Source organism: Coregonus lavaretus, assembly GCF_964263955.1.
Source record: "Coregonus lavaretus genome assembly, contig: HAP1_SCAFFOLD_1180, whole genome shotgun sequence".
In the NCBI taxonomy this organism is placed as follows: Eukaryota; Metazoa; Chordata; class Actinopteri; order Salmoniformes; family Salmonidae; genus Coregonus; species Coregonus lavaretus.
Window position 1 is genome coordinate 30107 of NW_028165471.1, and position 27340 is coordinate 57446.

General features: G+C 43.5%; 1 pseudogene across 1 annotated transcript; it reads right to left on the reverse strand.

Moving 5' to 3' along the window:
• Positions 1-824: 824 nt before the first annotated feature.
• Positions 825-23246, reverse strand: LOC311115820 (solute carrier family 12 member 1-like; annotated as a pseudogene). The gene is made up of 26 exons: positions 22772-23246; positions 18564-18702; positions 15539-15614; positions 13791-13886; positions 13201-13340; positions 12941-13051; positions 11228-11339; positions 10835-10962; positions 9894-9978; positions 9512-9675; positions 9229-9336; positions 8793-8916; positions 8559-8660; positions 8266-8421; positions 7904-8003; positions 7546-7657; positions 7278-7418; positions 6005-6111; positions 5399-5481; positions 4590-4715; positions 3955-4083; positions 3502-3613; positions 2993-3079; positions 2352-2487; positions 1564-1631; positions 825-1181 (listed from the first exon to the last, which is right to left on the reverse strand). The product of its transcript is annotated as a solute carrier family 12 member 1-like (transcript).
• Between the last annotated feature and the right edge of the window lie 4094 nt (positions 23247-27340).

Here is a 27340-nt window from a genome sequence, read left to right on the forward strand (position 1 = left end):
TTCAGCCACAACAATACCACATTGCCTAGGGATGTCTGTCTGAAAGCAGCAGTGGGATTTGAACCTGGGCCGCCATGGGTTGGCATGTATGTATTACAAGACGAAGGCACTAACCCATGCTGGCCTCATGGCAGAAAACTATGGAAGAGCATGCCTGTATGTATGAATTACAGGTTCCGGTCTTGACTCAATCTCTTGCTCTTACACCAATCTCATAATATAATTTATGCCATTTAGCAGACACTTTTATCTAAAGCAACTTACAGTCATACGTGCCAAAAATGTTTTATGTATGGGTGATCCCGGGTATCGAACCCACTATCCTGGCATTGCAAGCACCATGCTCTACCAACTGAGCTACAGAGGACCACTATGTGGGTAGTGGACAAGCGTACACTTAAGGAAAAAGTATACAGTATTGAGATGCATAGCCAGCCGGGGGCTCCAACTAGCCTGGGACCAGTCTGTTTATCTAACATCCCGGTCCTTGTACTCTGTGTCATATACCAAAGATTTACCAGATGTATTGGGCAACCAATTTACAACATCCCACCAAGTTTGGTCTCTGTAGGTCTAACTATTTAAGAGCTATAGCTCTCTTAAAATTGGAATAATAATAATATGTCAGAATAATAATATCCCTGACAATAACACTAACTGTAAGTTGCTCTGGATAAGAGCTTCTGTTACATGACTCAAATATAATAGTACGAGTGTTCCAGCCCGATTCGGGGTTTGGACCCCCAATTATGCACCACATTTACAATTCCAACAGAGTGCAGCATAGACACTGGCAGTGTAACTGACCCATCCCAGGCAGTTTCCTGTCCGTGTGTCCATATGTCTGTGTTTTGCGTCGTCACTATGTGGTCATGCTAGAAAAGACGGAAGTGCATCACTTTCGAACCTTCAACCTTTCCCATAACCTTATCCCTAACCATAACCTTTTAATTTAAACTAATAGCAACTAACTCGTGGATATTGATGACAGTGCCATGGTTGTCCCTTGTGGCATGGCCATCTAGTGACTGCTGAGAGGGTTGGTCTATGAGTAGAAGGTGAGGACGCTCTTGTGGTTGCCTCTGATCAATATGGTGGGAGGGAGGTTCTTGGTGAGGATGTCCAACCAGGCCATGTAGAGGTGGTCAGAGACTGAGCCTAGACGGGCGATAGGCATACTCCTGCACAGTGGGAAATACAGTATTAAACCTAAGTTGTCTAAACAGCTGGATGTTAGCAGCAGGGTCACCACTATATGGCCGTGGGTGTCTCAGGGATATGCAAAACAAATAACAGGCATTTCACACATGCGTCTAATACACAGTTGAAACAGGACAGATATAAGCACCAACCAAATTATTATTATTATTATTATTGTTATATACCTCAGTTAGCTTCATAGTTCTCTGACGGCATTGGACTATCATATTTATAAAAAATTTACAGAGAGATTGATAGATGATGATAAGGCTCTTGTTGGTATCTCTTATAATTAGGGCCTATAGTTTTTCCTGAACACAAGGTGACTTGACCAGGAAAAACTCTACAGTATACTGTACTTACACTATGATGAGGTTGGCAGCTCGGGAGTTCTCCTGCAGTAGTTCATTCAGCCTGACCTGGAGGTTGGTCTGGAGGGGAGAGGACACAGTGGTGGTGGGTCACATGGTTGGTATGACAACCAACGACTAAAGGCTACAGTGAAAACACAGCTGTCTACTTCTGTTGCTACTGCATCATGGGACTGTTGGATTCTATCATCCAGATGAATACATTAAATTGAACTACAAGAAGATAAAGTTGAGCACAGTGCTTGACTTGGACTGAAATAGGTTCTGGTACTCATTTTGGGTGCCGGTACTGTTTATATTTAGGTGCAGGGGCTCCAAAAATACTTTTGAGCTAATATTCTATAAGTGGAAAAAAAGTTAAAGAAGTGGAACATTTGAGGTGCTGGTACTCAGCTCCGGTAAGCTCCTGCCTAAGTCAAGCACTGATTGAGCATGTTCATTCATGTTGTACTGCAATGAGCACAGTATGTGGTTGATAATCAGTAGAAGTTATTGGTCCTGGTCTCTGTGGTGAGCACTGAGCAGTGGTCCGTATCTACAAGTCTCTGTGGTGAGCACTGAACAGTGGTCTGTCTCTACTAGTCTCTGTGGTGAGCACTGAGCAGTGGTCTGTCTCTACTAGTCTCTGTGGTGAGCACTGAGCAGTGGTCTGTCTCTACTAGTCTCTGTGGTGAGCACTGAGCAGTGGTCTGTCTCTACTAGTCTCTGTGGTGAGCAGTCACTGGTCTGTCTCTACAAGTCTCTGTGGTGAGCAGTCACTGGTCTGTCTCTAGACTCCACCTTTTCCTCGAAGGTGTCCAGCTCGGCATCAGAGATCTTCCAGGGGTTGTCTTTCCTCAGAGCCTCGGCCAGAGTGGTGCTCTTTGACCCCTCGTGAAGACGGAACGGCTCGATCATGTCCTCAAACATCTTCCAGCTGGGGGACGAACACAGACAGCAGTTAGCAGGATTAATCAGGTATTAATCACTGATACTTTGACTTCAGATATCAGGAATATTATGTCTTACTTGTGCATGTTATCATTCATCTTGGCACCCAGAACTAAATCGGCTACTCTGTCACCAGAGATAGACCAGTTTGAAGCTGGGGATGATTAGCCATGATATATTCATTCATGTGAGTTGTATTTTCTTGTGTAAATACTGAATGAGACAAAGTTGTGCGTCTGTTTTTATATTGTCATTAACTGTCTCACTATAATAGAGCCTTTATCCTTTTCCTGACTGGTGTTGCTTTGGGCTGACTGCTGATCACATCCCTGACGTGTGGTTGGTCAGCCGGGAGTGAGCTCACGGCTACAGAACGGAATGTCTGGAATCTCTCCCGCCACAGCATGTGAGCGACAGTGTGTGTGTGTGTGTGTGTGAGCAATCACATCTCCCCAGGGTTGTCTCTCTGTGTGTGTGCGTGTATATATTACCTGCTAGTGTTGGGGTTTTGGGTGATGTCATCGATGACGTGGATGTCTGCATATTTGATCCTGAACTTCTCCAGCAGAGACTTCATCCTATAAACACAGACACACATAGTCACACACTGATCACCACTGCTATGCACTGCTATATAACATGTCTTATTTCCAAAGATGTGCTTGTTCAGCCAGTCTGTTTCTGCTCTCTTGCCAACTCCTTATGAAATTGAAATGTTTGGCAGAAACAGACTGGCAGCAATGGAGTAGTGACGAGTACAAACAGATCTGGGACCAGGCTGGTGGTTGTTGATGATTAGACTGTATTTGTGTGTATTGGGTATAGGTTGTGAAATTGTTAGATATTACTTGTTAGATATTACTGCACTGTCGGAGCTAGAAGCACAAGCATTTTCTACACCCGCAATAACATCTGCTAAACACGTGTATGTGACAAATAAAATTGATTTGATTTACAGATCTCCCTCTATTCATAAATGATTGAAATTGATCATACATACTCGTGTTTGTCCTGCTCGGTGCGTCCCTGCTGGCCAGCGATGAAGATCCTCATCTTACAGTCCTTGAACTTCTTACGGGTGGTCAGAATGTAGGGCAGCAGTAGGGTTAGACCTGAGAGTGAGTGGGAGGGAGGGATGGAGGGAGGGAGAGGGAGGGAGGGAGGGAGAGAGTATACATTGAATTGAGAGAGAGACAGACAGACAAAAAGTTAGACAGAGAGACAGACAGACAGAAAGTCAGACAGCGAGAGAGTGGTATATAATGAAGAGTGTGATATAGACATGCTGTGGTATATAATGTGTCACTTCCTATGTTTTTATCCCATTTTTAATTTATTATTATGATGTTTTCATTATTTTTGATAAACATCTTTGTAAAGCACATTGAATTGCTTTGATGTATGAATTGTGCTATATAAATAAACTTGCTTGCTATAAAGAAAGGTCCCCTACCTCCGTCATCAAACATCCACCAAACGTCGATGGTTCCTTTGCCCTGTTTCCTCTGGAACTGAGTGCTGGTGGACACCAGCCTTTCATTCACCACCACTGCTTGGGGAGACTGCGGGGTCTTCACGGATGCTGGGGGAGGGGGGGGAGAAAATAAAAGAGAAAAACATTAACAATGTGTTTAATAATACAGGAATAGTAATGTACAACCAGGTACGCTCAGCTCTCTCTCTCTTTCACTCTCACTCTCACTCTCACTCTCACTCTGTCTGTCTGTGTGTGTCTGTCTGTTAGAAACAGAACCCAGTGTGACAGGGAGATGGAGAGGCTGTCAGGTTGTGATTTCTGTAACAACAGTAGGTCTAAATGTTCCACATCTGAAGAACTGTACTCTTTGTTCCAGAGGCCAATGACAGTGAGTGTGTTATTGGATTACACCTTTAAAGAGAACAGCTGATTAGATTGTATTGTGATTGTGACAGGATGGTTCTCTCTGAGCAGAAAACAAAACAGTTTCCTGAAATAGATGTTGGTTTCATTTGTTAGATGAATGAACTCTTTGGTCTGATGGCAGAAAACTATTTTGGGGCTTTTAGAACACTGCGTGTGTGTGTGTGCGTGTGTGTGTGATCTGGTACCTCTCGAAGTGAGGCCTTGTGTAGATAACTTCCGTGACTTCCTGAAGATGGATTTCCCCTTATTCTCCTCAGCCAGCTCTTCTTTCTCCAGATCCTTCTGCTCCTGGGCCTCTCTCTCCATCTCCTCTGTGGGGCGGTAGAGAGACACGTTACAACAGGGTACTAATCATTAGTGCACACCGTAGCCATAGCAAAGTGTTTTGCAATGGAAAAAGATAAATTAAGTTTAGGTAGTCCCTCATTGTTTCAGTCCATTTTCTCCAGTTTTGTCCCTAGTGAATATGACCCATCTCCCTCACATTAGCCCACTGTTTCCCAACCCTCTCCTGGGGGTCCACCACACAGTCCACATGTTTGTTCTAACCCTGCACTAACACATCCATCAACTAATCACCAAGCCCTGGAGTGGTTGAATAAGGTGTGTTAGTGCTAGGCTGGAACTAAAGCCTGCACACTCTGTATCTCTCCAGAACAGGAGTGACAATTAGATTAGTGGGTTGTGTCTCAAATGGCATCCTATTCCCTATATAGTGCACTACCTTTGACCAGGGCCCATAGCCCTGCAGTGGCTCTGTTGATAACAGCTTATTCAGTAGATGTTATTGCTAGGAGCTGATTAGATACAACCTTCATCTACTGCCTCTGATCTATGAACCAAAGAGCTCACCTTATCAACTTTATCAATGTTGTCAATGTTATCAATAGTCATTGTATGATTGGGGTTGTTATATGAAACCAGCCACACAACAAACCATGAGTATCCTGACTGCTTCTGTTTCATACAGTGGTGTGTGTGTGTGTGTACTCACCTTGAGCCTTTATGATATGTGAGATGTCCAGTCCCTGGTTCATCCTTAGTACCACGGTTCCGTACTCAAAGTCAAATGCATCGCTAAAAACACACACCCGGCACAGAACACACACTTTAATAACACTCAGTTAGCACTAATCTTGGCTTATTTTGTGAGTGTGTCTGCACTTGTGTGTACACTGAGTATACCAAACATTAGGAACACTTTCCAAACATTGAATTGCACGTTGGCTGGATGTCCTTTGGGTGGTGGACCATTCTTGATACACATGGGAAACTGTTGAGCGTTAAAAACCCAGCAGCGTTGCAGTTCTTGACACAAACCGGTGCGCCTGGCACCTACTACCATACCCTGTTCAAAGGCACTTAAATATTTTGTCTTGCCCATTCACACTCTGAATGGCACACATACACAATCCATGTATCAATTCTTTCAAGGCTTAAAAATAATTCTTTAACCTGTCTCCTCCCCTTCATCTACACTGATTGAAGTGGATTTAACAGGTGACATCAATAAGGGATCATAGCTTTCACCTGGATTCACCTGGTCAGTCTATGTCATGGAAAGAGCAGGTGTTCCACTCAGTGTGTGAGTGTGACTTACTGCAGTACTCCTACATAGCTCTGTACGTCGGCTGTGTCTGCTGTCCTCCAGTCCTTCTTGAAGCCCATCATCAGAATGTTGGGTTTCAGACGACCCAGACCTGAAGCCTAGGACAGAGAGGGACAACAGGTTATAGCAGACACTTGCATTCAAGCAGACCTGGGTCAAAAACATGGAAAATACTTATAGCTTTTCTGCCTGGTACAATAAAACCAATGGAATAATCTCCAAACTGCAAACTCCACCCACCCTGCATGCTGGTCAATTTAAATCAAGGTCACATTTGGAAGTATTTTACATATGTAATGTATTTGTCCCCAAGACCGCATCCTACTCAGAAAGGTGTGAAACCTTCTTCTCAAAAATTAAGTGTTTCCACTTTCCAGCAATCACACTTTTAATAATGAAAAGTAACATTCCAAAACACAGAAGTTAAGAATAGCCTAGTAAACAATACTATAAAGTGCTTAGTTTTACAGCCTGATCAACCTCCCTGATCTCTGAAGAGGTATTTGTATGCAGGATCTCATTCACCATTGTGTTAATCACTGATAGACTATAGCTCTCTTTAATCTGGCTTCTCTTTTAAAGCTAGCGCTCCTCCGGACCACCCAGACCACGCTGCACGGTCTTATCTCTGTTCCATGTGATAAAGACAACCATAACTGGACCATAACTCTGTCTTCTCCCTGCCTCATTAACTAATACATCAGACCAGTTCTGGCTGGGCTGAAGGGAGGAAAGCTGTATTAAAACAGTGTAAAACTAGTCAAGACTAGTCTACGCCGCTTCGCTGCCAGACTGTTCTTGTTTCTTATGCTTTAGCACTAAGTCTCATCTCAGCTAGCATAGCCTGTTGTGGCATAAATGTGGAAATTGAGTAACTTTCAGCCCAACATTTTAGACAACCAACCCAACCTGTCCTGTAGTCTAGTTAACTTTGAACCACTTTGAACCATGACATGGTAACTGCTGAATAGTGATATTATATAGAAAACTGTTTTGACCATTAGGCCTGATATCTCCATAAATGTATTTATTGTACTCATGTAAGAGGCAATAATAAAAGCACAATAGAAAACCTTCCTATCATAATGGAGGTGTTATCTATTACAGATGACTAGTCCATGTGTAGGTTCCTGCAGTAGTCATTAGCTACCACAGAGTCGTACCCCATGTGTACCCCATATATGTGTATCGGAGACAATTCTACGTTGAAATGTGTATCTATTAGAGGTGATTATATGTCCAGGTAGTAGATGTGGAGCTGTACCTGCAGGAGGTTCTCAGTTCCCTGTCTGAAGGAGTCACAGGCCACGGCAGCGTAGAAGGCTTTCCTCTTCTTCTTATTCAGCCACATCTGGTTCTTCTCCATTCCAGCGTTCACATCTGTCAATGTCTCTGTTCTGGGGCCCTGGGGAGGGATAGGAGGGGGATATTATATTATATCATAGTGCTGTGTGTGTGTGGGTGCATGTGCATATGTGTGTGTGAAGGATGAAGAACTTGGTGACTTTGAAATAAAATGTCTGTCCTCTTACCACAAAGACTTCACATGTGAGACAGAGTCCGTAGTTCTTAGTGAAGCAATGAGCCAGGTCCAGGAGGGCTGGTCTGTTCTTAGGTGCTCCTGTCAGCACTATACACTGAGGTCTGAGGAAGGGGGATAGCAGTCAGTTAGTTAGCTAAATCCCATTATGATTAGTCTTCTTAACATTCTACACTTTCACGTTAGAATGCAGAGCAGTTTAAGAATATGGTTTTGTGTTCACAGTATTGTCTCTGTCCCCTTCTTTTAATTTCACCTCTAACCTCACACAGAGTTAGTCAGCGCGGTAAACAATGCCATCCATCAATATAGTAAGAGGTGAAATACTAGTGGCCTCTGTTGGCTCTCACCTGAAGTTCTTAATGTGGTCCTCTACTCCGGTCAGTGACAGAGCATTGTTGACCGCGCTGACAAACGTCACGGCCTGAGTGGACGAGCCCCAGTTCACGTCTGAGGACAACAGAACACACTGATGTTAACACTGCACTTAGAGATGCTATGTATGTCATATGTAGGAGCTATGTACATCTTATGTCATCCCTATGTACTCATTCCTTTATCACAGTATTACTTTAGCCCAGCACCGGTATTCTCAAATCACCCTGCTTTTCTTCTCCAGTATGTAGGCCTCCATCCCATGTCATAATGTACACTGGTTCATACTGTATGTATTCTAATGTCAGCTTGATGCAAATCAATGTCTGTGTCTCACTTGGCTTCTTGACGGTGACGTAGATATAGAGGAAGATCTCGATTGCGTAGGTGAGGAGAGCAGCCCACCAGTTGATGACAAACATCACACCACAGCAGAGCACCGCTCCAAACAGAGACAGCCACATGTTGTAGTACCTGTATGCTGGCCTCCAGCCTACACAGGGGAGATATCACAGGAGACAACAGTGAGGGAGGGAGGGAGGGAGTGAGGGAATGAGTGAGTGAGGGAATGAGTGAGTGAGGGAATTAGTGAGTGACTGAGTGACTGAGTGACTGAGTGACTGAGTGTACCTGGGGACTTAGCATATGAAGCGTGGAAGCAGGAGAAGTTAATGAGGGCGTACGATGCCAGAAAGAAGTTTGAGATGATGGGAGCGATGACATTCAGATCGCCTACACACAGGGAGAGAGAGACACACAACAGAGATGTTGTTTGTTTGTGACATTTCCAATATTAAACTCAGTGGCGACTGTGGTTTATCTTAAATGTCTTGCGTGTCCAGTGTGTGTAGTGACTTTACTCACCGATGATTATGAAGGCGACAGCGATGATGAAGGTGAGAACGTAGCCTCTGATTGGCTCGTTGTTCTTGCCGTGTCCCTTGGCGAAGAACTTCAATGCCGCGTAGATGTTGTCTTTACACAGAGCCTGAGAGGAGGAGGAAGAGGAAGAGGGGAGGGAGGGAATGAGAAGGGGAGGAGGAGCAGGAAGAGAAGGGTGGATGAAGAGGAGGAGGAGGAGGAAGAGGGGAGGAGGGAGGAGTGGGAGTTACCTGATTGTAACATAGTTTGACAATTGTTGTCATCTGGCTAGAAGAAACATGAAGAAGAGAATCACGGATTACAAGGTGGGGCTCTATTTCACTCATCATAGACCTCGTATTAGTACCTGGAACCCTCAGAGCTGATGAATGAGGACCAAGTGACCAGACAGGTGACAGACAGTAGTAGTGTGACTGACCTGGAAGACTTTGGGTGCGCTGACGAGGGAGGCGAGGGCGGAGGAGAGGGTGGCAGAGAAGGTTCCTGCTGTGATGAGAGGACCGAACCCTGACACCATTGTCATCACCTGGGGGAGGAAGAGACACAGGGGTCTGTTTAGTTTCACCGTACTGTGTGTGTGTATTGTTGCTGTGTGGTTATTTTGTTGTGCGTTGTAATGAGTGTTGCATTTTTGTGTTGTTGAACTGAATGTGTAACTGTGTTGTTGGATTGTTGTTACATTGTTGTTGTTGTTGTTGTACCTGGAAGTTGTTCATGGAGCCAAACTTGCAGCCGTTGACATCACAGGAGGAGAAGTCCCATCCCTGCTCACAGGCGGCGGCGTTGGTACCGTTACATAGCATGCCCATCCCTGCGGCAATGGTGTTGTTGATGTTTCCTGTTGCATCACGCACCACCGTTGCAGCTGACCAATTAGAAAACAGAACAGACACAACACTTAGGGAGGGTCGTGTGTGTGTGTGTGTGTGTGTGTGTGTGTGTGTGTGTGTGTGTGTGTGTGTGTGTGTGTGTGTGTGTGTGTGTGTGTGTGTGTGTGTGTGTGTGTGTGTGTGTGTGTGTGTGTGTGTGTGTGTGTGTGTGTGTGTGTGTGTGTGTGTGTGTGTGTGTGAGTGCAGTCCTTACAGACACAGAGGGCGACTCCCAGGTATGTGACTCCAGTGATGAGGATGGCCAGCAGGGTTCCTTTAGGGAGAGCAGCCTGGGGATCCTGCAGAAGAACCAGAGATAACACCATCATTAACAACAGCAGAAGTGATAGCTGGAGGAAACAGCTGTACGGATATAACGTGGTTTGGGTCTATGGGATCATTATTCTTTGCTGTTTAAAGTGAAGGTGTCTGTTCACAGACAATAAGGAGTAGTAAAGTATTTATTTATTTCTCTCTTTTTCGCCATCCACCTCTCTCTCTCTCTCTCTGTCTCTCAATTTCAATTCAATTCAATTCAATTTAAGGGCTTTATTGGCATGGGAAACGTGTGTTAACATTGCCAAAGCAAGTGAAGTAGATAGTAAACAAAAGTCTCTCTCTCTCTCTCTCTCTCTCTCTCTCTCTCTCTCTCTCTCTCTCTCTGTCTCTCTCTCTCTCTCTCTCTCTCTCTCTCTCTCTCTCTCTCTCTCTCTCTCTCTCTCTCTCTCTCTCTCTCTCTCTCTCTCTCTCTCTCTCGCTCCCCTTCACGTTCTCTTTCCTCTCCAGTGTTGGGAATGCTACTCTGAAAATATAATTTTGTTTACCAAGCTGCCAATTACTTCACACAGGAAGAAGTTGAGCTACAGTAAAGCTACCCTAAAGAGAAATATACAGTAGTTTATAAAGCTACCCTAAAGAGAAATATACAGTAGTTTATAAAGCTACCCTAAAGAGAAATAAAGCTACTTTGAAAAAGCAGTTCACTACATCAAAACTGCTTTGTGAAAATGATTATATCTAAATCTGAAATATCATATAATACAAAGTTCAGAAACATGACTACAAGAACACATCACTCTGGAGTCGGATGTTAACAGTGAACTGAGATCTGTGTGGTCAGACAGAGGAAAATAGGGGGTCATTTGTGAAATTGACCTTCAGGTCTCCAGAGATGTTAGCACCAGCCAGGATACCCGTGGCAGCAGGGAAGAAGATGGCGAACACAGAGAAGAACGTCTCTCCGTCTCGGAAGTCCGGCGGGAAGTTCTCCATAAATACTTTGACTGTGCGGGAGAGAGAGAAGAGAATAGATGTGAGTGAGAATGGTGACTATGTGTCAAACTGGTGATTCTGTCTGTGTGTGTCATTTGACAGAGTATAGAAAAGTACATTAGCTCCTCCTGACCATGTGACCTGAGCAGGACACACTCAGGGCTCTACTCATGAAACTAATATAGCTTGATTATAAATGTAATGTGAGCATTATAAAGGTTATGTATTTGATTAATTCCTCCATCAATGTGAAGGAAACCTCTGTTGTTGCCTCACCGTCATAGTTAAAGAATCCTTTGGACTTCTTGTCGGTGGAGGCTGGGATGACGGTTCCTACGAAGACGTTGGCGATGGCTATCAGGAGGATGATCAGCAAACCGACCTGGGCCTGAAGAGACAGGACATCAACAGGTTAGGCTGGGTTACAAAGCTTCCCTATGAAACTAGAGGACAGTTACAAGGTCACACCATTCCTCTCCAAGAGCTGAAGAGGAGAAACTGACTGTGATACGGACTGAACTCATACACATCTCAGCTACAGTCAATATCAGACATGGAATTGAAAGATGTCAAGTTGATATCAGTTGATGAATTTTCTGTTGGAAACATGGGGATTTGAACCATGTGTGGATCTGTCTCTAGTTGTACAGTGTAGCGTAGTGTTGAGTAGCATAATGTAGTGTGTATGTGTAGTGTATTATATAATGTGGCGTAGTATAGCGTAGCGTAGTGTTGAGTAGCATAATGTAGTGTGTATGTGTAGTGTAGTGTATTATATAATGTAGTATAATGTAGTGTAGCGTAGTGTATTATAATGTAGCTTAGTATAATGTAGTGTATTATATAATTTATCGTAGTATAATGTAGTGTAGCGTAGTATAATGTAGTGTAGTGTATTATATAATGTAGTGTATTGTAGTGTATTATAATGTAGCGTAGTATAGTGTAGTATAATGTAGTGTAGTCTAGTGTAGTATAATGTAGTGTAGCATAGTATAATGTAGTGTAGCGTAGTATAATGTAGTGTAGCGTAGCGTAGCGTAGTGTATTATAATGTAGCATAGTATAATGTAGTGTAGCGTAGTATAATGTAGCGTAGTATAATGTAGTGTAGTGTAGTGTAGTGTATTATAATGTAGCGTAGTGTAGCGGAGTATAATGTAGTGTAGCATAGTATAATGTAGTGGAGCGTAGTGTATTATAATGTAGCGTAGTGTATTATAATGGAGCGTAGTGTATTATAAGGTAGCGTAGTGACACTACTACGGTAGTGTAGCGTAGTATAATGTAGCGTAGTGTAGTTTATTATAATGTAACATAGTGTATTATAATGTAGCGTAGTAGAATGTAGTGTAGCGTAGTAGAATGTAGTGTAGCGTAGTAGAATGTAGTGTAGCGTAGTGTAGCGTAGTGTATTATAATGTAGAGTAGTGTATTATAATGTAGCATAGTATAATGTAGTGTAGCGTAGCGTAGTATAATGTAGCGTAGTATAATGTAGTGTAGTGTATTATAATGTAACATAGTGTATTATAATGTAGCGTAGTGTAGCGGAGTATAATGTAGTGTAGCATAGTATAATGTAGCGTAGCGTAATGTATTATAATGTAGCATAGTGTATTATAATGTAGCGTAGTGAATTATAAGTTAGGGTAGTGTACCGTATTATAATGTAGTGTAATGTAGTGTAGTGTATTGTAATGTAACGTAACGTAACTTAGTGTATTATAATGTAGCGTAGTGTAGTATAATGTAGCGTAGTAGAATGTAGTGTAGTGTAATGTAATGTAACGTAACGTAACGTAGTGTATTATAATGTAGCGTAGTGTAGTGTAGTATAATGTAGTGTAGCGTAGTAGAATGTAGTGTAGTGTAATGTAATGTAGTGAAGTGTAGTCTAGTGTAGTATAATGTAATGTAGCGTAGAGTAGTATAATGTAGTGTAGCGTAGTATAATGTAGTGTAGCATAACGTAGTGTAGTATCTCACCTTGGCCTCCCACTCCATCCCGGCCACTGAGATCCCCAGTAGCAGTACCACCGAGATACAGCCGATGATCCTGATGTCATTCAGCTCATCTATCATGATGGCATCGTTCTCCTGTAGAGGAGAGGGAAGGAGAGAGGGGGAGAGAGAGATGCACAGGGAGAGGTAGAGAGAGAGGGGGGAGAGTGAGAGAGGGACCACAGTCAGTGATCTGACACACACACACACACAAACACACAAACACACACACAGATGTTAATTACCTTGAGTAGGTCCACCACAGTCTCTGCGAAGCCCACCACGTACATCGCCACAGCAACAGCGTTAGCGAAGGCGAAGATGAGACCGATGGAACCGCCAAATTCTGGTCCCAGACTACGGGATATCAGGTAGTATGCCCCTCCTGGAAACCAATCAATCAGTCAGTCAATCAGTCAGTCAATCAATCAGTCAATCAATCAGTCAATCAATCAATCAGTCAGTCAGTCAATCAATCAGTCATTGTTCATTCCTATACCTGTACATACAGTAGACACACAGAGCAGGAAGGGAGCGGGGCTAATAACATTTTGACCATTGCCTGGTCCTCCTTAGAAAAGGAGTGATGTCACAGTAGATAATTCATGATCACATTAGTAATCTATTGATTTCATGATTTCATGTCAGGTCAGAGTGTTTCATAAAACACTGTCTGTGTTAGAAGTTGACATCTGTGGGTGTGGCCTGTAACCTAGTGAAGTCATTGAGAACAAATGATATTTTACAGTAATGATCGTGCATCCTCCTGTAACCTCAGAGCTCTCCATGTTCTTTCTAACATTGTCTCATGTTGATGATGCGTTGGTTGACTCACCTCCTCGTACCACTCCATTGGTGCAGATAGCAGACATAGAGAGACCTGTGACGGTGGTCACCACACAGCTCAGAGCAATGACCACAATGCCCAGACCTAAAACACACAATACCAGTTCATCCAACTCACTCCTGCTCTGGCCAGTTACATTCTGTCTACATGTGATAGCCTACAATGTTTTGCAAAGTTTGAATTTCACACTGAAATGTCTTTATTTTCTTCTTAAAGAAGGTCCTCCAGCAATTTTGGAAATTTGACTGTTGAAAAGTGATATAAATACAGTAAAGTACACATACTAAAGGGTGAAAATATATGTTTTGAGCAAAATAGTGTTTTTTAGACACAACTGCAAATTTCAAGGAGTAGGGCATTCAAGGAGTTGGTCTGATGGGGATTTGTGATGCCATCGGCCTCCTCCCTTGCTGGAGGAACAATACAGGAGCATTAGAGAACAGAGGAGGAAAGGCCAACCCCCACTTGTGCCATGTCATGAGGATACCTGGACCACCTATTGAGATGTGCCTTTTGTTAAGTAAATCAGGTGATAAATGAGCTAAGTCGGAAACTGGAGTAGGACTTTAAGAACCTGAGTGTAATGGAGTGTAGAGTGTTATGTTTTAGTCACACTGTGCTGGTTCTGAAATAATCCACCACCTCCTCTTTCTAACACCTGACCACACCTCCTGTCCCCTCCAGTCACCTCTAACACCTTGAGAAACACAGTGAAGCCTTCGATGCGTCTCAAATGGTCTATTCTCAGGACTAATGGTGCTATAGGCCTGCAGGCTGTAAGTCCCAGCAGGCTGTTTACTCTGATATCTGTCATGGTCTCTATCTGCACTGCAGCCCGCTATCTGAAAGACATTAGTTATGCTCCATAAAGAGGGCCTCGACCCTGATACACACAAACAGACACGCACACACACACAGATGGACGCACATACACATACACACAAACACACAAACACACACACACACACATACACACACCTGGTACATTCAAACTACTTCCTTTGCTTTGACCTCAGAGTGAAGGACACTGGGAGCGCTGACTGGTTGACTGGCCCTCTTTTTGTGGTGTACATATTTTTGCATGTCTACACTCTCAGAAACAAAGAGTCCAACAAAGAATGTCCCTGTAGGGCAGTGGTATTCAAACTTTTTCAGCGGGGACCCAATTGTTTCCACCAGAATTTCTGGGGACCCCATTTTTCCCCCAATAATTTATTGCGACCCCACCCCACATCTAAAGACACAACCTTAAAATCTTCAATTCATTGCATTTTCATCTCTTATCAAAATGAAAAGAAACCAATAAATACATTTTCTCAATAAAAATAAAACGTTTGTATATTGTCTCATATACAGTAATAATCTGTACTCTTCATCTTTGTATCTTTTATTTTGTTAACATTTTTGCGACCCCACTGCAGTTACCCCATCGCGACCCCGCCTTTGACTACCACTGCTGTAGGGGAGTATTGGGGAACCCTCTGAATTGTTTCCCCATTTAAGATCAGGTAGAGCTATTTCTGGTTCCAAATACCACCCTTTAATAGGTTCTATTTGGAACCCAGGTAATTTTTTGGAACCTGGTTCTATTTGGAAACCAAAAGGGTTCCATCTGACCTGAAAAGGGAGCCTATTTTCAGGGGGTTGTCCTACAGGGACAAATGGTGCTTCATAGCACTCTTCTTTTCTTAGAGTGTACGTGGTGTACTTATTTTATTACTCTGTGTTGTACTTACCCCAGCCGGCCTGTCCAAACACCCAGGACAGACGGATGAACAGCATCACACCCCAGATGTTCAACATACATCTCACCTGGAGAGGTGGAAAGACAAGAGGACAGAGAGGAGGAAAGAGGAGAGAGAGAGAGGAGGAGAGAGAGAGAGGAGGAGAGAGAGAGAGGAGGAGAGAGAGGAGGAGAGAGACAGGAGGAGAGACAGGAGGAGAGAGACAGGAGGAGAGAGACAGGAGGAGAGAGAGAGGAGGAGAGAGACAGGAGGAGAGAGAGAGGAGAGAGACAGGAGGAGAGAGTTGAGAGAGAGGAGGAGAGAGAGAGGAGAGGAGAGAGATAGGAGGTGAGAACGGAGGTTAGGTTAGGTAGAGACTGGGGTTAGGTCTGAATTACACACAGGGCAGGATTACAATCCAGTTGTCACAAAATACACTATCTGAATCTCTTTGTCCTTGTCTCTTCGCTTCCAGACATATCATAGTTAGGTTAGATAGAGACTGGGTTATGACACAATGACAATCTGAATCTCTTTGTCGCTGTGTCTGTGTCTGAGGCTGTCTTTCCAGACAGATCATGTGACCTGTCAGGGTATCACTGAGGTATGCAGGTTAACTAATTGATCCTGGGTTGTGATATACAGTAGAAGAGGTTCCCATAACCTGACCACACAGACCAGGACTCCCCATTCACCCTGCTCGATATCCAGCCACACTCTCTAAGACTCCATTCCTACTCACCAGGATCCCATTAGGACAGTCCCCATAACCAACTGCCCTCACCAGGATCCCATTAGGACAGGCCAGTCCCCATAACCAACTGCCCTCACCAGGATCCCATTAGGACAGGCCAGTTCCCATAACCAACTGCCCTCACCAGGATCCCATTAGGACAGGCCAGTCCCCATAACCAACTGCCCTCACCAGGATCCCATTAGGACAGGCCAGTCCCCATAACCAACTGCCCTCACCAGGATCCCATTAGGACAGGCCAGTCCCCATAACCAACTGCCCTCACCAGGATCCCATTAGGACAGGCCAGTCCCCATAACCAACTGCCCTCACCAGGATCACATTAGGACAGGCCAGTTCCCATAACCAACTGCCCTCACCAGGATCACATTAGGACAGGCCAGTTCCCATAACCAACTGCCCTCACCAGGATCCCATTAGGACAGGCCAGTCCCCATAACCAACTGCCCTCACCAGGATCCCATTAGGACAGGCCAGTCCCCATAACCAACTGCCCTCACCAGGATCCCATTAGGACAGGCCAGTCCCCATAACCAACTGCCCTCACCAGGATCCCATTAGGACAGGCCAGCCCCCGAACCAACTGCCCTCACCAGGATCCCATTAGGACAGGCCAGTCCCCATAACCAACTGCCCTCACCAGGATCCCATTAGGACAGGCTAGTTCCCATAACCAACTGCCCTCACCAGGATCCCATTAGGACAGGCCAGTCCCCATAACCAACTGCCCTCACCAGGATCCCATTAGGACAGGCCAGTCCCCATAACCAACTGCCCTCACCAGGATCCCATTAGGACAGGCCAGTCCCCATAACCAACTGCCCTCACCAGGATCCCATTAGGACAGGCCAGTCCCCATAACCAACTGCCCTCACCAGGATCCCATTAGGACAGGCCAGTTCCCATAACCAACTGCCCTCACCAGGATCCCATTAGGACAGGCCAGTTCCCATAACCAACTGCCCTCACCAGGATCCCATTAGGACAGTCCCCATAACCAACTGCCCTCACCAGGATCCCATTAGGACAGGCCAGTCCCATAACCAACTGCCCTCACCAGGATCCCATTAGGACAGTCCCCATAACCAACTGCCCTCACCAGGATCCCATTAGGACAGGCCAGTTCCCATAACCATCTGCCCTCACCAGGATCCCATTAGGACAGGCCAGTTCCCATAACCAACTGCCCTCACCAGGATCCCATTAGGACAGGCCAGTCCCCATAACCAACTGCCCTCACCAGGATCCCATTAGGACAGGCCAGTCCCCATAACCAACTGCCCTCACCAGGATCCCATTTATATCCCATTTAGCCAGCCCCACAACCTGAATCCAGACAACTCCAACCACACATAGCATGATCCCATAACCCAACCCCACTCCCCCGTTAACCAGCTCTATAACCAATCCTCACTCACACTTACAGTGACCCATCCACCCTCAACATAACCCCTATAACCATACATTATAACCCGGCCCTACTCCCCAGGACCCTCCAGGCCCTGCCCCAATATAACCCTTCTCTACTCCCCAGGAACCTCCAGGCCCTGCCCCAATATAACCCTTCTCTACTCCCAGGACCCTCCAGGCCCTGCCCCAATGTAACCCTTCTCTACTCCCCAGGACCCTCCTAGCCCTGCCCCAATATAACCCTTCTCTACTCCCCAGGACCCTCCTAGCCCTGCCCCAATATAACCCATCTCTACTCCCCAGGACCCTCCTAACCCTGTCCAATATAACCCATCTCTACTCCCCAGGACCCTCCTAACCCTGTCCAATATAACCCATCTCTACTCCCCAGGACCCTCCTAACCCTGTCCAATATAACCCATCTCTACTCCCCAGGACCCTCCTAACCCTGTCCAATATAACCCATCTCTACTCCCCAGGACCCTCCTAACCCTGTCCAATATAACCCATCTCTACTCCCCAGGACCCTCCTAGCCCTGCCTCAATATAACCCATCTCTACTCCCCAGGACCCTCCTAACCCTGTCCAATATAACCCATCTCTACTCCGCAGGACCCTCCTAGCCCTGCCTCAATATAACCCATCTCTACTCCCCAGGAACCTCCAAGCCCTGCCCCAATATAACCCTTCTCTACTCCCCAGGACCCTCCTAACCCTGCCCATAACCTAGCTCCACTCTCCAGGACCCTCCTAACCCTGCCCCATTATAACCATCTCTATTCCCCAGGACCCTCCTAACCCTGCCCCAATACAATGCATCTCTATTCCGCAGGACCCTCCTAACCCTGCCCAATGTAACTGATCTCTACTAACCAGGACTCCCTTTATCCAGCCGAACCTCACGGCTCCTCCTTTGTTGTCCAGAGGAATGACAGACTCCACGTCGTCCGACGGCGTCCCGTCGCTCCCCTCGCCGTCCCTCCATCGTGTTCGTCACCGAGATCCTTCCTTTCTAGAGAGAGAAAGAGGAGAGGAAAAGACTTGTCAGGGGTAAATATCACTCCAATCTACCTAGAGGAAGAGAGGTAGAGAAAGAATAAGGCTGGTAGAGGAAGAAGGAATGTGTTGAAATGGCCGTAGGTCATCTTATTCAACTTCAGAGGAAGTTTAGATTAGTTTTGTCTTTAGGGAATCAGAGAGAGTTGGCAGTGCAGTAACTTTATGTTAGAATTCTGGGCCTCCTGTTGGATAGGTAAGTCTATGAGGTCAGAACACTGTTGAAATGTTCTCTTTCTAAATCAATCAAACAAGAGACGCGTTGTTCTTGTTCATGAGTGTGAGAGAGAGAGAGAGAGAGAGAGAGAGAGTCGTGCAGTTTGATTCTGATGAAGATGAATACATTATTATGCTGTGTGCTTGTCCTTGAAGACTGCACTCAGAGAGAGAGAGAGAGAGAGAGAGAGAGAGAGAGAGAGAGAGAGAGAGAGAGAGAGAGACGAGAGAGAGAGAGAGAGAGAGAGAGAGAGAGAGAGAGAGAGAGAGAGAGAGAGAGAGAGAGAGAGAGAGAGAGAGAGAGAGAGAGAGAGAGAGAGAGAGAGAGAGAGAGAGAGAGAGAGAGAGAGAGAGAGAGAGAGAGAGAGAGAGAGAGAGAGAGAGAGAGAGAGAGAGAGAACAGGACAGACCCAATTTAAACTTTTTGTAAGACAAATATGAAGTGTTTAAAGGACGTATGAGTACCAAACTCTGAAATGAGATGCTCCGATCTCTGTCTGGTGTAGGGCGTGGCTGTCAGACAGGTATAACATACTGTCTGTCACCCAAAGGTGTAAAAAATCAATAAAACACTTTAGCCTGTCAGTATGTCAACCATTGTGTAGATCTATTCTTATCTCTGTCTTTGACGACTGTTCAGTCCCGGTGTTGGTAGGAGGTTTATAGGGTGTGAAATATGGTTGAACTGCGGTTAATGAAAGTGGCAGGAATGTTTCTAGTTAGATGAATGATTAAAGGACTATAAACTCAATTTATCTCTCTCTCCCCTCTCCTCTCTCTTTTCTCATTATCTTATCTTCCTATCTGAGACTATAAAACATTTTCTTCTCTCCAGAGAGTTCATGTTGTTCTCTTTCAGTACACAGGAGGACTATAAATGGAATGAGTTGACCCATTCAAGGCCAACCCACTTGACACACCACGTCATTTCAACGTGGATAATTGGGTAATATTTGGTTGAGACGTTGATCAATGAGATTACAACCTATATTCACCCACTAAAAAAGAGAGCCAAAAGTTAGTTGAATTTCCAATGTGTTATCACTATGCTTTCAACCATCTAAATGTACAACCATATTCCAATGAAAAAACAATGTCTGATTTTTGGTTTAGTTGTCACCCAAATGTATATCACTGTGCTTTCAACCATTTAAAGGCACAGCAAAAGTTCAAATGGGAATACAATGTCAGATATTTTGTTTATTTATACAACAGATTAATGTGTTACTTATCACTGTCCTTCATCTAATAGCAGAACCAAATTACCTGGATTGCACTTGAGTTTTACATTAAAAGTACATGGTGCAATGATCAATGCTGTTCGAGATTCTGGGCAGATTATTACCGCAATTCTGAAGATCTCCACAGACCTGCAATTACATTTACATTTTAGTCATTTAGCAGACGCTCTTATCCAGAGCGACTTACAGTTAGTGAATACATATATATTTTTTATACTGGCCCCCCGTGGGAATCGAACCCACAACCCTGGCGTTGCAAACACCATGCTCTATCAAATGAGCTACATCCCTGCCAGCCATTCCCTCCCCTACACGACGCTGGGCCAATTGTGCACCGCCCATGAGTCTCCCGGTTGCGGCCGGCTGCGACAGAGCCTGGATTCGAACCAGGATCTCTAGTGGCTCAGTTAGCACTGCGATGCAGTGCCTTAGACCACTGCGCCACTCAGGAGTAGTCAATGACCTATGCATGCTATCTTGAACATGCACGGTTTATATGATGATCAAAGAAGACATTTATAGTTACAGTAACCTCAAACTGGGACCATGGATGTGTTGCTCATTTTAAGGGTGAATGTTCCATTAGTTTGGAAGAAAGCCTTAACTTTAGGCTATTTACTATATTACAAAAGTAATATTGAATTGTGTTTGGTTGACAAGGCAACCAAATATTAATATTTAAAGGAGATGTATTTACTGCTTGGATAGTTCCATCTGAGCAACTGACTTAATTCCATTCTTTAACTTTTATTTTTGGTTGAGTTGGAGACGTGGATCAAACATATCATTTGTAAACTTGTCGTCAAGTTAATAGGCTATTTATTGTATTTCAAAAGTGATTCTGAATTGTGTTTGGTTGTCAACGCAACCAAATATCAACATTTGAAGGAGATTTATCTTCTGCTTGGATTCATCCATCTGTGCCACTGATTTAAAGTCAAATGAAACTTTAAATGCACTTTAAATAAAGTTGAATTTGATTTAGTCCTATTGTTTAACGTAGATTTTTGATTGAGATGGAGACATTTATTTATCCAACAATTATTAATTTGAAAACAAACTGGAATTAAACCCATACTAAATCAGTGGCACAGATGGAACTATCCAAGCAGAAGATACATTTCCTTAAAGTGTTGATATTTGGTTGCGTTGACAACCAAACACAATTCAATATCACTAAATATAATTACATTTGAAATCATCCAGAGCTTGAAACCATATTGTCTATTTTTTGTTAAATCCTGGGTTGAATTGAAACAATAGCTATTGATGACTTTGCAAATGCTATATAGTCCTAAATAGCATCATTGATGACATATGATTATTTGCTCTGTTAAACCTACCCGTTGGAATGACTTCGATAGCAACAGTAAATCTATTTAGTTTTTAAGTGGAGATCGCTCAACAATCATTCTCACGTAATCACATTGGTAATAGTCAGTGACAAATATCATAGCTAAGCAGGGCTTGGTAAAACCCTGGATGTGAGACCAAAGGGTAGCTGTAGATGAATCAGTTCTCCAGTAGGAGGTGCTGCCCAGCCTATAGTTTTTTTCTTCTTCTACTGATAGTGGATATAATGTTGAAGATCTGACCTTGTTTTAAAGGTACAAATTCAACATATTTTATACAAGGTTTGTCTATGTGGAAATTTGGTTTCCATGATGACACATAATCCTGTGGTTGAAATGTTACCCTCAAAACAGCGGTTGATGACTTTTTTCAAATCCAATGTATTTTCCACATAGATTCCACATCACAATACGTTGAGAAATTAAGTTGAAACAACATTGATTCAACCAGTTTGTGCCCAGTGGGAACTGACTTTCCCTTCTTTAGATCAGACATGACTGTTTCCCAATCACTGTTGTGACATGATATTAATCTGTGTCACACAGTCAGAGAGAGAAAGAGAAAGAGAGTGAGATAAACAGATCAACAGAGAAAAACAAAGCCATGAAAACAACATTGTAAATACAACCAATATTGATCTGTTTACTTATCTTCCCCTACTATTCGTACTACAACTATTTGCACATTGTTAAAAACACTGTACATAGCTGATAATATACCATTTGAAACGTCTTTATCCTTTTCAAACCTTTATCTGTGCAATGTTTACTGGACATCTTTTATTGTTTTTTTGTTGATGTTGTTTTTTGTTTCTTCTTACTTCTGTTTATTATTTATTTAACTTGTTTTGGCAATGTAAAAATGTTTCCCTTTCCAATAAAGCCCCTTTGAATTGAATTGAATTGAGAGACAGACAGGCCAATGTTGATGTCAAAACATGTTCTACATAAAAAATGAATGGCAATGAATGCGTTTCCATTTATTGAATTAGAATTTCAATGATCTTTCTGAATTGTCTAGATTAAAGGAGAGTTGATTCCAATTAAAATGCTGCTGACTTGGTGGAGACAGTTGTGTGATGTGTGTGCAGGGAAGGAAAAGAGATGTACGAGATATACAGATGTACAGAGACAAGTCTAAATCGGATGCAGGTGTTGTAGAGGTGTGAGTACAGGTGTGGGTGCAGGTGAGGAGGACTCCGACACACACACTGACCTTCTGGAAGACATCGTGGAGCTCCTGCAGAGACGGTCGGACCGCACGGTGACCGCTCACGCTCCCAGCGTTACGGTAGAAGTCGATGTTGGGCACGCGGTCCAGCGTGTCATGACCAAACGCACTGACCACTGACGGACGGGCGGCCCGGTGCTCTCCGTTACCATAGCCGTTACCGTTAGAGGTGGTACCACCGGAGAAAGACGTCTCCTCATAGATGGGGGGTTCGTCCCCGATCCTGTCATAGGCATCGTTCTCCATCAGACTGGCTGTAAATACAGGGTCCTCACACCTACTGGCTTATACAGGTCAAACACTACAGAAAAGGAATACTGAGGTCCTTCAGTCCTCTGGTCAGGACCTAGAGACTGTCTAAGTATCAGAAGCAATCGGCAGCTATAGGTTTAGAGTGCTGGTATTACTGACTAGTGTTGGTTCATCTGATTCTGTTTAGTTAAATCCTTGTGTAGGTCCAGAGCTGACCTATAGACCTGTCATATAGGCTGAGGTTGGCTCTGCCACCCTGGCTTTATATCCTCCTGGCCCGAATACTGGGCGCTGCCTGGGACTCAGCCATTGGCTGAACCAGCGTTCTACCAACCACTCTCAGGAACCTGTATGTCTCAGATGTCCTTGCTGCATCCTCGGGCCACAAAGCCTCTTACTAACCATTAACCAAGTAATAAATGCCTTTGATGATAAAGACCTGGAGCTCACACTGTGAAATCTAAGCAAGACTAAATATCTTATATTGAGTGATAATTCACTTAGAATTAGTGTTTTTTTGTACATTTTTACATTTCAGTCATTTAGCAGACGCTCTTATCCAGAGCGACTTGTACCAAGCTGTATTATCTAACGAGATTGTGATTATCTTATTTCAATATATTTTTGTAGATATTTTACCTTAACACAACTATTAATGTACAATATCTTGAATAGATTACTTGTAGTAAAGATGCACTATGCAGAAATCACTATGCCATTTTCTGGTTGCTTTCAATGAGAATGACAGATCTAAAACACACATTTCTATGTGAATTTGGTCAGGTCGCCCTAAAAGTTACATATTGCAGCTTTAATTCCATTTCCATAGATTAAAATAAGCTAAATGATCTGCCAATGACGCACGAAAAAAGAAGAAAAAAAAGGTTACGAGAATTGTCACTCAATATAACAAATGTAGGCTTTAGGTCACAAGGTGACCAGGAAAAAGTTTAAAGGTTAAAGTTTCTAATGATATGCCACAACACAACGACTAGGTTAGAGAGCAATGGCAATGTGACTCTTATGGTAGTTGGAGGTTATAATTGAGAAGTGTGGAGAAAGAACTTCTGCCTTATTCTCGAATGATGTAAATTGACATTGATACACTACATAACCAAAAGTATGTGGACACCTGCTCGTCAAACAACTCATTCCAAAATCATAGGCATTAATATGGAGTTGGTCCCCCCTTTGCTGCTATAACAGCCTCCACTCTTCTGGGAAGGCTTTCCACTAGATGTTGGAACATTGCTGCGGGGCCTTGCTTTCTACTCAGCAACAAGAGCATTAGTGAGGTGGGGCACTGATGTTGGGCGATTAGACCTGGCTCGCAGTCGGCATTCCAATTCATCCCAAAGGTGTTTGATGGGGTTGAGGTCAGGGCTCTGTGCAGGCCAGTCAAGTTCTTCCACACCATTCTCAACAAACCATTTCTGTATGGACCTCGCTTTGTACACAGGGGCATTGTCATGCTGAAACAGAAAAGGGCCTTCCCCAAACTGTTGCCACAAAGTTGGAAGCACAGAATCGTCTAGAATGTCATTGTTCCTTCACTTGAACAAAGGGGCCTAGCCACAGACCATTATTCCTCCTCCACCAGACGATTTTTATGCGCATCAGCCCTCGGTGGTCCCGCTCTCTGAGCTTGTGTGGCCTACCACTTCGCGGCTGAGCCGTTGTTGCTCCTAGACGTTTCCACTTCACAAGCGCTTACAGTTGACCGGGGGCAGAAATTTGCAGAAATTTGACGAACTGACTTGTTGGAAAGGTGGCATCCTATGACGATGCCACGTTGAATGTCACTGAGCTCTTCAGTAAGGCCATTCTACTGACAATGTTTGTCTATGGAGATTACATGGCTGTGTGCTCGATTTTATACACCTGTCAGCAACGGGTGTGGCTGAAATAGCCGAATCCACTCATTTGAAGGGGTGTCCACATACTTTTGTATATATAATGTACTCTTTCAGTGTATACATCTGCAGTCTTAGTGTCTGTAAAGCCTATTGTCTGTCTCAATCCCAGTATCTATTTACATGCTTAATAAAAATTTAAAAAAATCACGAAAATGTACCGTTGGAGAGAGAGTTGTGGAGGTGGGAATGTTTGCAGGAAGGTTACACCGACTGAAACTGTGGGCAAACGAAATACAATTTTATTTGTCACATACGCCGAATACAATGGGTGTAGACTTTACCGTGAAATGCTTGCTTACGAGCCCTTCCCAACAATGCCTAGTTAAATCACAGTAATCATGTGTGCAGGGAGGAGTAACACGTATCTCTGATGAACTGTAATGGAGGTTGTCATACTGTACAGGTTGAGTGGTGCAGTAATAGGACAAAGTTGAGTTCGCCATGCACAGTCCATGCTAGGCTTAGTTCTTCATGCACAGTCCATGATTGGCTTAGTTCTTCGTGCACAGTCCATGTTTGGCTTAGTTCTTCATGCGCAGTCCATGCTAGGTTTAGTTCTTCATGCACAGTCCATGTTTGGCTTAGTTCTTCATGCACAGTCCATGTTTGGCTTAGTTATTCATGCACAGTCCATGTTTGGCTTAGTTCTTCATGCGCAGTCCATGCTAGGTTTAGTTCTTCATTCACAGTCCATGTTTGGCTTAGTTTTTCATGCACAGTCCATCCAGAGTGGCAGAGCACTCTGGATGGACTGTTCCCCTCCTGTTCCCACTAGGAGGGGAACAGGTGGACAGGAACAGTAGGTATGAAACTAGATTGTTAAAGGTGTTAATATGGAAGTTAATATGAGACTTAAAGTGGGACTGACAGCATTTTAGCAACATGAAAGCTTATTAAATACTGTTCATATACACCCCCAGGAAGAATATGACACCTTTCTTTACATTTTCTGACAAGCGAGCACATAGAGTGCATTCGGAAATTATTCAGACCCCTTCACATTTTCCACATTTTGTTACATTACAGCCTTATTCAATACGTTTTTGTTCTCATCAATCTACACACAATACCCCATAATGACAAAGCGGAAACAGGTTTGTTGAAATCTTTGCAAATGTACTGTATTAAAAATAAAAAACGGAAATACTTTATTTACATAAGTATTCAGACCATTTGCTATGAGACTCGAAATTGAGCTCGGGTGCGTCCTGTTTCCATTGATCATCCTTGAGATGGTATTGTGTGTAGATTGATGAGGGGAAAAAAAACAATTTAAACCATTTTAGAATAAGGCTGTAACGTAACAGAATGTTGAAAAAGTGAAGGTGTCTGAATACTTTCCGAATGCACTGTAGATATGGTCATTTTCATGTTTTCATACTTCATAGAATGTTTGGGAATGACGTAGATTAAGGTATTTGGGAAAATACCATAGCAATATAGAGTGGGGAAGCGGCAGTGCGTCTGGACAATTGATAGACATTGCAGTAAATCTAAATGAATAAAAAGTGTGTCTTGTCCAGGCCCAGACTCTACACAGACGGTGCGCCATAGCCAATCAGAGCTACAGTAGGCCTTTATGCAAATAAGGCAGACAGGCCTGCCTGCCATCATTCACTTTGAACTGGACACAGGCATTAGCAACAGCGCAACTTTGCATCATTAGAAAGCATTCGCAAAAGCTATAAAATACACCTTTATGGTTTTCTGCAAATATGTAAATACCATGAGAGTCCTCTTACATTTGGGAACTTTACAGTCCTATTGATCAAACAACCATGAACAGGTAGGCTATCTCTCCCTCAGTTGCCTATGCACAGCAACAACAACAAGAACAACAACTAATGTTAGCCAGAGAGAGATGAGCTAAAATCTAATGAGGGAACAGTAGATAAACCCTCTTAAACTTTTTCAGCTTGTAGTTGGCTGTCAAAATTGCGCTGATAAACAATGGGGAATGCATGCTTCTGCCCCAACCAATGATTTATATATTCTATACACACTAGAGGGTATATTAAAACATTTTCCTTTGAAGCATAATTTTTTTAAAGTACTAATGTTATTGTCCCAACTACTACAAAAAATACTTAAATACATGTAATTTTGTCCTTGAAACATTTAAATGAAATACTGTAGAATTCCATTCATTCCTGTGAAGGAATGCTTTTCCAAGAGTGCCTATATGGGTTGTGACTAGATGGAATACAGCTATAGATGAGATTTACAGTGCATTCGGAAAGTATTCAGAACCCTTCCCTTTTTCCACATTTTGTTAAGTTACAGCCATATTCTAAAATGGATTCAAATAAAATAAATCCTCATCAATCTACATACAATACCCCATAATGACAAAGCAAAAACTGGTTTATAGAAAAGTTTGCAAAAG